Source organism: Gymnodraco acuticeps, unplaced genomic scaffold (genome assembly GCF_902827175.1).
Source record: "Gymnodraco acuticeps unplaced genomic scaffold, fGymAcu1.1, whole genome shotgun sequence".
NCBI lineage: Eukaryota > Metazoa > Chordata > Actinopteri > Perciformes > Bathydraconidae > Gymnodraco > Gymnodraco acuticeps.
Window position 1 is genome coordinate 608,760 of NW_022990836.1, and position 12,595 is coordinate 621,354.

At 42.7% G+C, this 12,595-nt stretch overlaps 1 long non-coding RNA gene across 1 annotated transcript; it reads right to left on the reverse strand.

The window, feature by feature from the left end:
- Nucleotides 1-9,518: 9,518 nt before the first annotated feature.
- LOC117557224 lies at nt 9,519-10,266 on the reverse strand. Its single transcript, XR_004570677.1, has 2 exons — nt 10,168-10,266; nt 9,519-9,785 (listed from the first exon to the last, which is right to left on the reverse strand). It is a non-coding gene; the product is annotated as an uncharacterized LOC117557224 (long non-coding RNA).
- Between the last annotated feature and the right edge of the window lie 2,329 nt (nt 10,267-12,595).

Below are 12,595 nucleotides of genomic sequence, written 5' to 3' on the forward strand. Positions count from 1 at the left end.
TGCACAATTATGCTGTAAAATCATTGCATCATTCCTTCAGAGTCTGAACAATCTGAGACAAGCATGTCTCAAGATCTTGTCATAATGAGCACAGTCAGTGATGCAGCTGTAGTCAGTGGCAGGGTCCCCAAAAAAGCTAGGACCGGCCCTGGTCCGTGGGCTCCAAGGAAACTCTCCCTGGCATTGGGATGAGGGAAGGAATCACTTGGCAGACACACGTTGTCCTCTGTACAGCAGAAATCCCCCCAAAACCGCAGTACCTCTTCACACCACTGTTGCCTTGACAACGAGGCACAAGCAAAATGTCAATACCTCCTCAGAGATGCGTTCTTTGCACACTTCTTCTGTTTGCAGTGAGCAACTCCTCACCGAACACACTGATTCAGAGAACCCAAAAGGTGGTGCACAACTATCCAATGCTGCTGTAATCACATTCAGCTACTGAGAAAAACTCAATTTAAATCTCTCTCCCAACGGGTTACAAAATAAAACGGCTGAGGTCAGGAATGCTGAAACATGTGAATGTTAAAACAAACTAATGGTAGTAGTCTGCCTATTCTTTATTACTTCAGTTCGACACATCACTAGAGCACACACAAAGTCACAGCCTAAGTAAAAACAATAAGTGTGGCTTGATATTGAGTAAGAAAAAGGTTGATAAACGCTGTGAGAATGGGTCTGCAGAGAGAATTTTGCCGCGATCCCAACTGTCTGTTATCAGCCTGCAGCCAGGGAGGAGAAATCAGCAGAGCTGCCTGCACTGAGTGGCCAAATCCCAAACCACTCCCTCGACCCTACCCCTCCGTGATGGAGTGAACTCCGTCTGTAGCCACACTCGCAGCTCAACGAGGCTCCTCCTGTCAGATGGAGGGAGTAAATACAGCAGCAAGCTTTGGAACGGCCTCCCCTCTCTCCGGCAGAAACAGGAAATGCCGTAACTGTATGTAACAACGGTTTCAAATCAGCATCTCTTAGACAAAAAGTTTAAATTAATAACTCAAATAAAACTCCAAACATCTTTCATTGTGTTTCAAAGCTCTTTTAGTTTTAAACCTGATGTTTATAAGCTTCTTAGTTTTTGCAACGGTCTGTAAATATACACAACTTTATAATACAATGCACACATTTACCTTTTTCTAGACTAAACACAGGTATGATCATAAGTTAAAAACATATGAGGTTATCATGAGGTTGTTAACATCGCAATTTATCAGTGGATGTTTGCTGGAACTACTTGTAAACAGCGTGTTTCCTGACGGACACACACAGCGTGACTCCGGTCAGGTAGAGACCGGTCTCAAGTCAGCACCGCTGCAGACTCGCTGTTTGAGGGCTTGATAGCCCACTCCCCCTCCACACTCGTTGCTTTGGAATAGCCCTCAATTGCGGCTTTCACACCAGCTCTTTTCCCTTTCTAGCTCCGAGCTAGAGCTTTTCTGGTTCAGCTCCGGTTTCCCTTTTCTGCTCCCGCTCTGTTCACACCGCCCAGCACCCGACTGGTGCTGCCGCTGCTGCGTCATGACGTCACCGTTTACATCGCTGATTTGCTCCCCAAGTAAGTGTGTAAGTGTGTGTGTGTGTGTGTGAGATTTTCGCGGGCGCGGCATCATTGTCAGTGTTGCCAACTTGGCGATTTTCTCGTTAAATTTGGCGGATTTCCAAACCCTCCGGCGACTTATTTGTGTCAAAAGCGACTAACGACTAATCTAGCGATTTATAATGGTGTTATTAGCGACTTTTCTGGTGTTTGGAGACTCACATTGTTCTGCAGTTAACGAGCCGCGGGTGCTGCCGTGAGCCCCGCCTCCCTCCCATAGTACTCACAGGCGCTCAGACTGACAGTTGCCTGGCCGCAGCAGAGCTGCTGCTGCAGTCAGAGCAGAGAGGAGACAACCACACTCCCCCGCGTCGAGACTGCAAATGAATTGCGCATGCGCCAACTGCCAAGCCGTCCTGGTTTTGAGCGGGATTTAAATGTAAAATGTAAATGTTTCTTCACTCACTTTCACACTATAATAAATAACTGCCTTTGCTTTGCTTTGCCTCACACAGCCTCAGTCACTCAATCACCTCGTCCACTGTGTGTGTGCCTCTCTGTGACAAGCTAAACATCATGGCACAGTCTAAATTGTATTCTCAAAAATACAGAAAGGAGTGGGAATCAAACCCTCACGATTTTTTACATATTTCATCCTCCTGACAATATGGATTATGGACTCCTACCTCAACTCATCAATGAGGCAACATCACTTAGAGAAGGAGAGTAATGAAAGCGGGGATAAAATGAACCACAATGACTTTTACCTTCTCAACGGCTGGGAAAGGAAACACCTCGCTTTTGGAAGTGCAAGCATTCATGCATTATTAACTGCGAACCCGACGCGAAAGTACTTACCCCCGTCAGGCAAACTAGACCGAAGAAGTATGATCGTCTTGGTCTTATTGTTAGCGGGAGACATCCATCTGAATCCGGGCCCGGTGCAGACAAGAAGCCAGTCCTGCAGGCTCGAGGAGCTAGCATCTCAATTAGCATCAGAACTAGCATCTCTTCCGCTGCAACAACAACTACGCGACGACAACAGAGACCGTGGAGACAGCGGAGACCAAGGAATAAACGGAGACTTCGAGATTCCCCCGGGGACGCCTCGGCAGACAGACACGCATGAGGCAGTGACGAGAGGAAGAGAACCGAGATCCGAGGGAACAAATATCCGCCATGTTGTTAGCCACCCTGCTAGCATATCAACGGCTAAAGCTACAACGGAGCCTCCCTCCCCCCACCACCACCACCCCACACCCCACCACGACAAGCCGGTTGCTGTAACGGACAAAGACAAATATCTGCAAGCTGACGACATTGTGCATTTAAGCAACAAAATGGACTACATATTTTTCATCTGAACACTAACAGCCTGAGACACAAACTGGCTGAACTCAGGCAGCTATTCATGAACGGTAAGGCAAGCATATTATGCTTTTCTGAGACCAAATTGGACAATTCCATTACAGATTCAGAGATTGAAATTGAAGATTATCTTGTAGTGAGAAGGGACAGGAACGTGAATGGAGGTGGTGTCTGCATGTACATACATAAAGACACCAATTTCAAAAACCGAACTGACCTGCATCATGAAAATATTGAATCTGTGTGGGTTGAAATTCTTTTTGACAATGCTAAATCTGTAATAGTCGGGACAATCTATAGACCACCGGAACAGAGTGACTTTTATGATACATTAGATGGGTGTTTGGCTGATGTGGGGGATGTAGAGACAATTATTATTGGAGACTGGAACACGGATATGCAACGTAAAGACATGTCCGTCTTTAAGTCCTTCAGTAGGATTTGTGATCTGCACGGCTTCAGCCAGCTAATCACCCAACCCACCCGGGTATGTGAAACAACACAAACTACCATTGATCTCATTCTGACCTCTGACAAGTCCAGGATCTCCAGTAAAGGGGTTATAGCATGCGGGTTAAGTGATCATTATATGTAGTGAGGGCGAGATGAAGCCTTATGAAGCTTTGAAGCTTTCCAGCCAATTGGTTCGCAAAAGGGTTCATCTCATGAGGCTTCATCATGGGCTTCATTTGAACACAAACCCCCTGTTGGTCAAAGTGTGTAAAACAGGCAGATTGGACATCTCAACAGTGTGCTCTATCTCATACCGAGTTCCCAATGAGTAAAGCCTTAGAATAACTCTAAACAACGAACATTAAATCATTTTCATGTTAACAATATTGTATTTATTCCAGTTGAATGATTGTGATTGAAAAGCCTAAGGAGGCTGGTAAACATTGCAAAGAGGGATTTGTATTCCTTACTAATATTCATAAATGTAACCATGTTGTAGCCTGAGAAAGGCTAAACCATATCAAAGAATACATTTATGAACTACATTATCTCATTTAGCTGTAGCTTTTATAAACAACAAAAAATACGTATTGACGAGTCGTTGAACTAGGAACCCTGCGATCGTGAGTCAACTGCTTTCCAGCTGAGCCACAGCACACAAGCTGAATCTCACTGAAAACACTGTAACATATTTATTCCTGTATTTATTCATTCATGTTTTTTTTTCCTACATTTATTTATGCTTGTATCTATTTATACTTATGACATGTTCCGACCTCTATATAAGTGAGGTTCTGAGCTCTTTTAATTCCATCGTGTCACCAGCGGGCCCAGGTACAGGAGGGGTAATTTATTATACATCCATAGGTATTATGAGCGTTGTGGTTCAACGGTTCAACCGATCAGAATCGCTTCCTGAAGCAGTCACGTGGTATCGACAGGCAGCGAGGCTTCGTTTGTCATCGATGACGTCACTGGCCCAAAACGATACAAGCCTCGACACATGCTTCACAAAAAGTTTCGGGGATTACTCGACACACGCTCCGAAGCCTCGGCGCAATACGTAACATCACTAATTATATGATATTCTGTACCCGCAAAAAGCTAAAACAAAGGGCCGGCTGTCACAAAACAGTCATATCTAGAGACCTCAAAAACTACTCTAGCGAGGCCTTTAACCTAGAACTGGAGAGCCTGGACTGGTCAGATGAGCTCAGTGGTACACAAGTTGAAGAAACATGGCTTGGTTTCAAAAACAAATTCTCTGCAATACTCAATGATTTGGCCCCCCTAAGAACAACCAGGGTAAAAAATCGCGCTGAGCCGTGGATGCACTCCGGCATACTGACCGCCATGAAAACCAGAGACAAAAAATGCTCTGAGTTTCATAAAAGTCAGTCAATGCTTTCCAAAAGCACGAGCAGTGAACTCCAGGCCCACGTGACTGAACTCAAAATTGAAAGAAACAGACTAAGAAATGACGTAAGCTCCATGATCAAAACTGCCAAAAAGAATTTCATCAATGTCAAAACTGAGGAAAACAAAAATAAACCCCGTGAACTTTGGAAATTACTCAATAACCAGCTTGGCTGCAGTAAAAAACTCAAAACGAGATTTTCTAACTTAAACATAAAGACAGATAACAGGCTCATCACAGACAAACTGGATGTGGCCAAGTACTTGAACATTTTTTTCACAAACATAGCCACAACTCTTGTAAATAAATTACCCTCCCACTCAGGGCTTTTTGGAGTAGATCACATCATGACCTACTACAAAAACCTAGGGGTACGCAAAGATGATTTCAGTCTAGCAAGGGTAACAACAGCAGAGGTACTCATTAAACTGAGCGCCCTCCAACCTAACAAGGCCACTGGCCACGACAATATCCCCTCCAAATTCCTCAGAAACACAGCAACCGCCATCTCACCAGTCATAGCTCACATAATTAACCTCTCCATAAAACAGGGGAAAGTACCCAAAGACTTCAAAATTGCAAGAGTAACCCCCCTGCACAAAAAGGGCAGCAAATTGGACCCAGGCAACTACCGCCCTGTTTCTATACTTACCTCCATCTCGAAAGTCATGGAAAAAATAGTATATGAACAGGTCGAAAAGTACCTCGCGGAAAAGAAACTAATCTATGAATTTCAATCTGGCTTTAGAACATCCCACTTCACTGACACATGCCTTCTTTATTTGAGCGACCACATCAAACAAGAGGTGGACGAGGGCAAGTACTGCGGCATGGTGATGCTGGACCTACAAAAGGCTTTCGACACTGTCAATCACCCAATTCTGATTGACAAGCTAAAAGCAATTGGTTTTGATAAACTATCGGTGAGCTGGATGCAATCCTACCTGGAGGGGAGAGAACAGATGGTGGAGGTAAACGGTACTCTGTCCCCCCCCCTCCCAGTGAGCTGTGGTGTTCCACAAGGAAGCATATTAGGTCCGTTACTGTTCCTAATTTATGTAAATGACATGTCATCAGCATGTGACTGCAACTTGTTCCTGTTCGCGGACGACTCAGCCCTGCTGGTCTCTGACAGGAACAGGTTGCAGGTTGAAAAAACCCTCAGCTCCGAGCTCGGCAGAATCTGCACCTGGCTCGCCGATAATAAATTATCATTACACCTGGGTAAAACAGAGTCCATTCTCTTCGGTTCGAAACATAATCTCAGCAAATCCGACGACTTCTCAGTTGCAGTGGGCGACATTATTGTCACAAGTAAGAAGGAAATTACATACCTAGGATCTATTCTTGAGGCAAACCTCTCCTGTGACAAAATGGCATCCAATGTAATAAAAAAAGTCAATCAAAGAACTAGATTCCTATACCGGATCTCCTCTCTGGTAAACAAAAACACCCTGAAAACTCTGGCAGGAGCACTCATTCAAGGGTACTATGACTATGCTTGCACGTCATGGTACCATAGCACCTCCAAGGCGCTAAAAATAAAACTTCAAACATCGCAAAATAAACTGGTCAGACTACTGCTTGACCTTTCATCTAGAACCCACCTCACCTCTGCCCACTTTGACAACCTAGGATGGCTTAGAGTAGACGACAGAGTACAGCTACTTGCAATGGGCCTGGTCTACAAGATCCACTACACCTCTATGGTACCCATGTACATGTCAAAATTCTTCCCAAAGGTCAAGGAATACCATGATCATAACACCAGAGGGAGCTCCACAAATCATGTGAAACCCAGATTTGGCTCAAAAAAGGGGGAATACACGTTTCGCAATTATGCCACATCAAGGTGGAACGCTCTTCCCACAACTGTAAAGGAAAGTAAAACTATACTTACCTTCAAAACCTCTCTTAAAGAGCACCTTCGGGGGAGAGCATTGCAAAACTGGCCCCGGTAATGGTACAAATCTCAACCTGTCGTTCAATGGACAGCTTCCCCCCCCCATCTATGTATATACTCGCATTTTAGACTCTGTTACTAACTGTATATCTGTAGACTTGGTATGTCTTAAATGTCCGGTTAGGATGTATTAGAACGAAATCTAAAATGAAAATTGTAAACAAGCAATCTGTATGTAAAAAAACCACCTGTATGTAAATTGTAAATAAGCCATCTGTATGTCAAATATGTCTTATATGTCTTAAATGACATGATGAATTGGAAATGGGGGACCCTGATGTAAACAAGACAAAAGTCTTTCTCTGGTCTGCATCCCCTTAAAAATTGTATGTTTTGAGCTGTACTGTACTGTACCCAATACAGGGCCGGCCCTGACCAATTTGCCGCCCTAGGCAAGATTTTAGCTGGCGCCCCCCCCCCCCCCCCCCAGAATGCAGACACTCACTATGATTCGCGCGTGCACGGTTGTGGCATGACCACCAAAACAAAGATATTGACACAAGATGTGTGCAACTGTATTTAGTTTACAATCCATTTGAACATGATTTAAGTGGGGGGGGGGACCTCACCTCCTCTAGGGGGGTCCGGGGGCATGCTCCCCCGGGAAGACTTTTTTTTTTTTAATATTGAAGTTAAAAGCATCAATCTGGTGCACTTTGAGAGCAACATTAGGAGATCTATGGATACATCTCTCAACACCCATATGAAACAGAACTGTAAGCAGATTTTCTTTTTCTTCATGGATGTTTTACAAATCACTCCCCTTTCAAACTGTATTCTTGTTTATTAATAACAACTTTTTGTACTGTCAGTATTTTATACCTGTTTTTCACCTATTCTCTTATTTTTTTCTAACTATAATGATCATATAAAGGTGTGCCTTTACCTCACTGAGCTGAGCTTATCAGAGCCTCTCAGTCTGAAGCTCTTCCCCCCGTGGCTGCTTACACAGTAAATTCCAATGTTAATAAAAACACACAGAAGCTGTGTACGTTTTTTGGGAGTTTGATTTATTTTAAATGAATACAAATACAAAATTAAAACCTATAATTGCACACTAAAACCATTATTTAAAAAAAAGAACAATTTCACATAAACCTCTGGTTTTTACTGGGGCAGTTCAACTTGATTTTGGGGGGGGGGGGCGCCATAGTTTATGGGCGCTGTATGCAATATAGGCGTAGTTCTGTTAGTATAAGATAATAAGATGTACTTTGTTGATCCAAAATTGGGAAATTGTGTTGTTATGAAATAAAAAAAATAATATTTTTTTAATTTCTAACTTTTTATTTTTTTCAATTTTCGGCGCCCCCTATGGGTTGATGCGCCCTTAGCATTCGCCTATACTGCCTATGCCGAGGGCCGGCCCTGACCCAATATACAAGCTGTTAATACACTTTTCAATCAATCAATCAAGTATAAAGGATGGTTGAAGCCATTTATTGGAGATGACACACAGGCATAGAAATCCCCCTTACAATAAAGGCAGTATGCCTTTATTGTAAGGGGGATTTCTATGCCAAACTGTCATGTTAAAACCCCAAAACATACTCAAAAGGCAAAGACATTTCTGATCTACTGTCGTCTGGATTTAACTCCGGTGGTTTCAAGTTTTGATCCTTGAAGGGTTGGGAACGTTTTTTGCCTACAGCCGCCATTACATGATATGCAAATTAGGCGATGACGTCATTTAGCGACTTCTTTTCGGACAGCCAATAGCATAGATATATATAAACACTAGATGACTCACCCGCGCTGCTGGCCAATGGAGACCGACGTTGCCACTTGGCCGCCATCTTGCTACAGGCAGTTCTCTCATTCTTAACATTATGGTTTACTATTTAAATAATCATAGCTTGCTCAATTTTCAACCAATTTTCAAACGGTTTGGTTTTTTATAAACATCAAAGATGTAGTTATGATACTGCATACTTATAATCATGGACTTTCATATGAAAATAACATTAATCAGATAAAGCAAGGTATTTATATTAAATATTTGCCGGCGTATATATTTCCATTAATTTTATTATATTGTTAATATTTAAAATAAATTATAAAATTAAAATACATTTATATTTTATATATAAAAATCGGTCTCATGTTACCACTCTGTAAGCCAAGAGTTGTTAATTTAGCAATGCCTTAGCTTTAAGAACAGGGACACAACTAATGACAATAGCATATGTTGGTATATTATTTAGATATTCACACCTTTTATCAGAAGAACCAAACCAACATAAAATGTGCTCACAGACAGGCCAGTTCTGTCTAATTTATCACAATTATTTTTGACATGAGATCTTCATATTACTATACTAGTTTTGTATTTAGTTTCTAGATTTGTAAACAAATCCAGAACCTTTGAAATATGTTATTGAAAAAAGACCAAGAATAATATAAACTGTACCATGTGTCCTTCTGTAGTCCATTTGTGGTTTGTCTTGTCTCACCCCGGCTGATATATCAACAAAATTCACTGTTTAAATTGTCCCTATGCCCCTGTAAGGTGTCCTTGGGTCCTTGGGAAAGGCGGCCCCCCAAAATAAATGTATTATTATTATTATTATTAAGAAGAACAACTTGGTGTGGTGTGGAGGGGATGTAGGAAGCAGGAGCAGGTGGGGAGAGATGGGGTTTCAAGGTTCAAGGTTATTTGTTTTAAATGTGTCTTGGAGATAAGGACCAGCTGCACACAATAAAATACAGTATAACACAAAACCAATAAGACACACGGTGACACATGGCACACCAACAAAAAATCATCGTCCAGCCTCAGCTTTGGTATTCTTTCACAACCATGTTATGGGTTTATTAGACTGAGCAAACATAAACATATGTGGGGAACATAGTGCTGCGTCTCATGGAACATGAAGATTTAATAAATACATAGTAGGTGGCGATATATGCTCCTAGTGGTAGCGATTCGCCATTAGTCTGCCCTGTCCGGTCAAATTCCTCACTCCTGAAGTGCTCACTGCAGAGCAGTGTCCTGTCACAGGAAACAAAACCGTCTCTTCTTAGGGCGAGTTCCCACTGCCTTAAACCTTAAAAACATGAGAAAGGTAGCCAGATATATAAATTATTGTCAACATTTTCCTCCCTTCTTTCCTTTAACATTAAGGGTAAGGACAAAAATACACACCGAAATGATCATATTTTTTGTATGTATGCATGTATGTATAGCCTACTTTAAGAATAAGACAACCACACTAAGAGTAATAAAAAAGGTGTCCAAAATAAACATTAAATAATTGTGTACAGAAATGGTAGCAACATATTCTAAAGAGGCTGGGTCAACAACAATCTTGCAATACTATTATCTCACATAGCCCCACTGATCCTGTGTAGCAGGACTTGTAATGTACATACATCCACTAAGTAATTAACGATTATCCTAATTTTAGTCATAATATTGTCATATCTTACAGGTGAAAGGTGATCCCACGGGTTCTTGTTTGCAGACTGCGGTGATTAGAGCATCCGTAGGCTGCACAAAAGTCCGGCATAGTCAGGTACTTCTGTAAACACAAAGCCAGCAAATTCCTGTATCATAATGCAATATGTTTTTAACAAGCCAAACCACTTGGAAGAAATCATGTGTAACTTAAGTTATGTTGAAAAGAAAGAGCAGTTCTGCCTCTCCCACTGGTGTAAAGTTGCTGGGTCAACTTTGTAATATAGGTCTCACTCACAGCCTCTTGTTATTAGCCAGCTAATAAATACAACCACATATACAAAGAAAAGCTGCAATTTCAACATGTCCAAGCATCCTGTATCATAGCCATGTTAATAATGTTTATAATAAACCAAACTGTTTGTAAATCAGTCAAGATTTCAGCGAGTTAAGAGTATTTTTGTGCATATCACTCACCTTACAACAGCTACCATAGCGCAAATCAGAGTAACTGTTGACTGTAGCAAGATGGCGGCCGGTCAGCTACGCTGGAAAATCTCCCATGAGCCATCTAGTGTTTATATCTATGGCCAATAGCTACTTTCCTTACTATGGAGTTGGCAACACTGATCATTGTTTGTGTGTGGCATGTCAGCCTGTTCAGTTGTGCGGGAAAATGAGCGCTGCCGGTGGAGGTGATAATGAAAGAGGAGAAGAGAGAGAGGATGTGGTTCTGGGCCCTGGCCCTTCTAAAATGAAAAGACTTGTGTCTTACAACACACAGTGGGAAGAAAAATAGAGTTGGGTAAAGCCCGTGAGTGGAGATCTGTCTCGGGTCTTCTGCACCTTGTGTAGGAGGGAGTTTTCAATAGGTCACGGTGGAGAAAACGACCTGAAACAGCATGCTGGCACAGAACTGCACAAGCGAGCAACAATGGTTGGTTGAAGGATAACATTAAGTCTAATAATGATGTACCGTGCATGTTCACATGTATACTTTGCATTACTTAATACCATTTTTCAAATATTTTATTTTTTAACATTTTGGACAAAATAGCCAATTGTACATCGAGGTGCCCAGATGTCCCTAGTGCCCACCTATCCGATTTGAACATGCTGATGTACAATGTGATGTAGTAGCGTAATGCAGGTGTAAGACCATTGTGTTTGTATTGTGTTATAGGTATGCATAGTTTTCTATGCATTTTGAGGGTTTTGACCCCCAAAAACATTTTCGAACCCTAGGGGCTGGCTCCCCCAAAATAATTAAATAACATAACCCTAACCTAACCCTAACCCTAAAACCGAAATAAAGTAACAAAAAAAAGTAACTAAATCCGCCAGAAACCCGAAAATCTTCGCGCGCGTGGAACACATGCATGTGTCCCGTTTTTCCATTTCTGGAAGTTGGCAACCCTACCTCCGTTAGCTCCCGGTTAGCTCACACTGCAGCGGCCGCTCTAAAGTATTCACTGTCCGACTCACACAAGCAGCTGATACATATCCCCAGTTCCCCTTAGCCTAAGTGAATGTGTGTCAGTCTGAATTGACGCTGTTTGGCATCACAACGCTGTTATGAAAGTTTCTCTGAAAATGGGTGATTTTAGCATAGCAACCGAAGCTAAACTGACTACTTGCTATTGCTCTCCTATTGTGGCATAAACCGTTTTCTACAGGCACATTTTACCGGCGTATTTTTATTATGATTCTACTTGTGATAGTCGGACACGAAAACCTGTGCAGCCCATGTATTGATTCCATCCGATAGCTGCTATAATACAAAACAAAACGTCTGCCTCTCTCCACAATGATCAATAACAGTGAACGGATGGTCAAAGTAAGGTACAAATAAACAGAATCACACGAAGCCTGGTTAGTGTTGCCTGACTTTATAAAGTGTGTTTATAAGCACTACTGCTTGTAGGCAGGCATGACAGTCGACCCATGTTCAGGGGAGGTGGGTTTAGTTTCCTGCACGCCTCGACGTAAGAGAGACCTAAGCGACGCCACCTCTTAGCTCCGAAGCTCTTGCCTCTAGACCGACAATTTTTTGGAGCTGGAAGTGAACCGGATTCCGGAGCTAAGAGCCGGCGCCGCTGCGGTGTGAACAGGAAAAACCGGCGCTTTTCAGGCTCCAGCTCCGAGCCGGAGCTGAAAAAGCGCTGGTGTGAAAGGGGCAAATATGGCGGACCCTCCGCGTGAACGCGCAAACGGAGGGGTAGGGTGTAGGGGGCGGTTTGGGAATGGGCCAGTGTGTGTGTGTGTGAGGAAGTCCGTGGATTGGTCAATTTGGACCAATCAGCGGGGGTTTAACGTAACGGCTCCGCGGACGTAACGTAACGGCTCCACGGATTGGTCCAGTCCGGTTACGGTTGACATCATGCGTACCCGGAAGAATCAAATGGACAATGCCGTATCTCCAACGAGGCGTTTTGGGGAGGTCTTTTCTGTTTTAGAGTT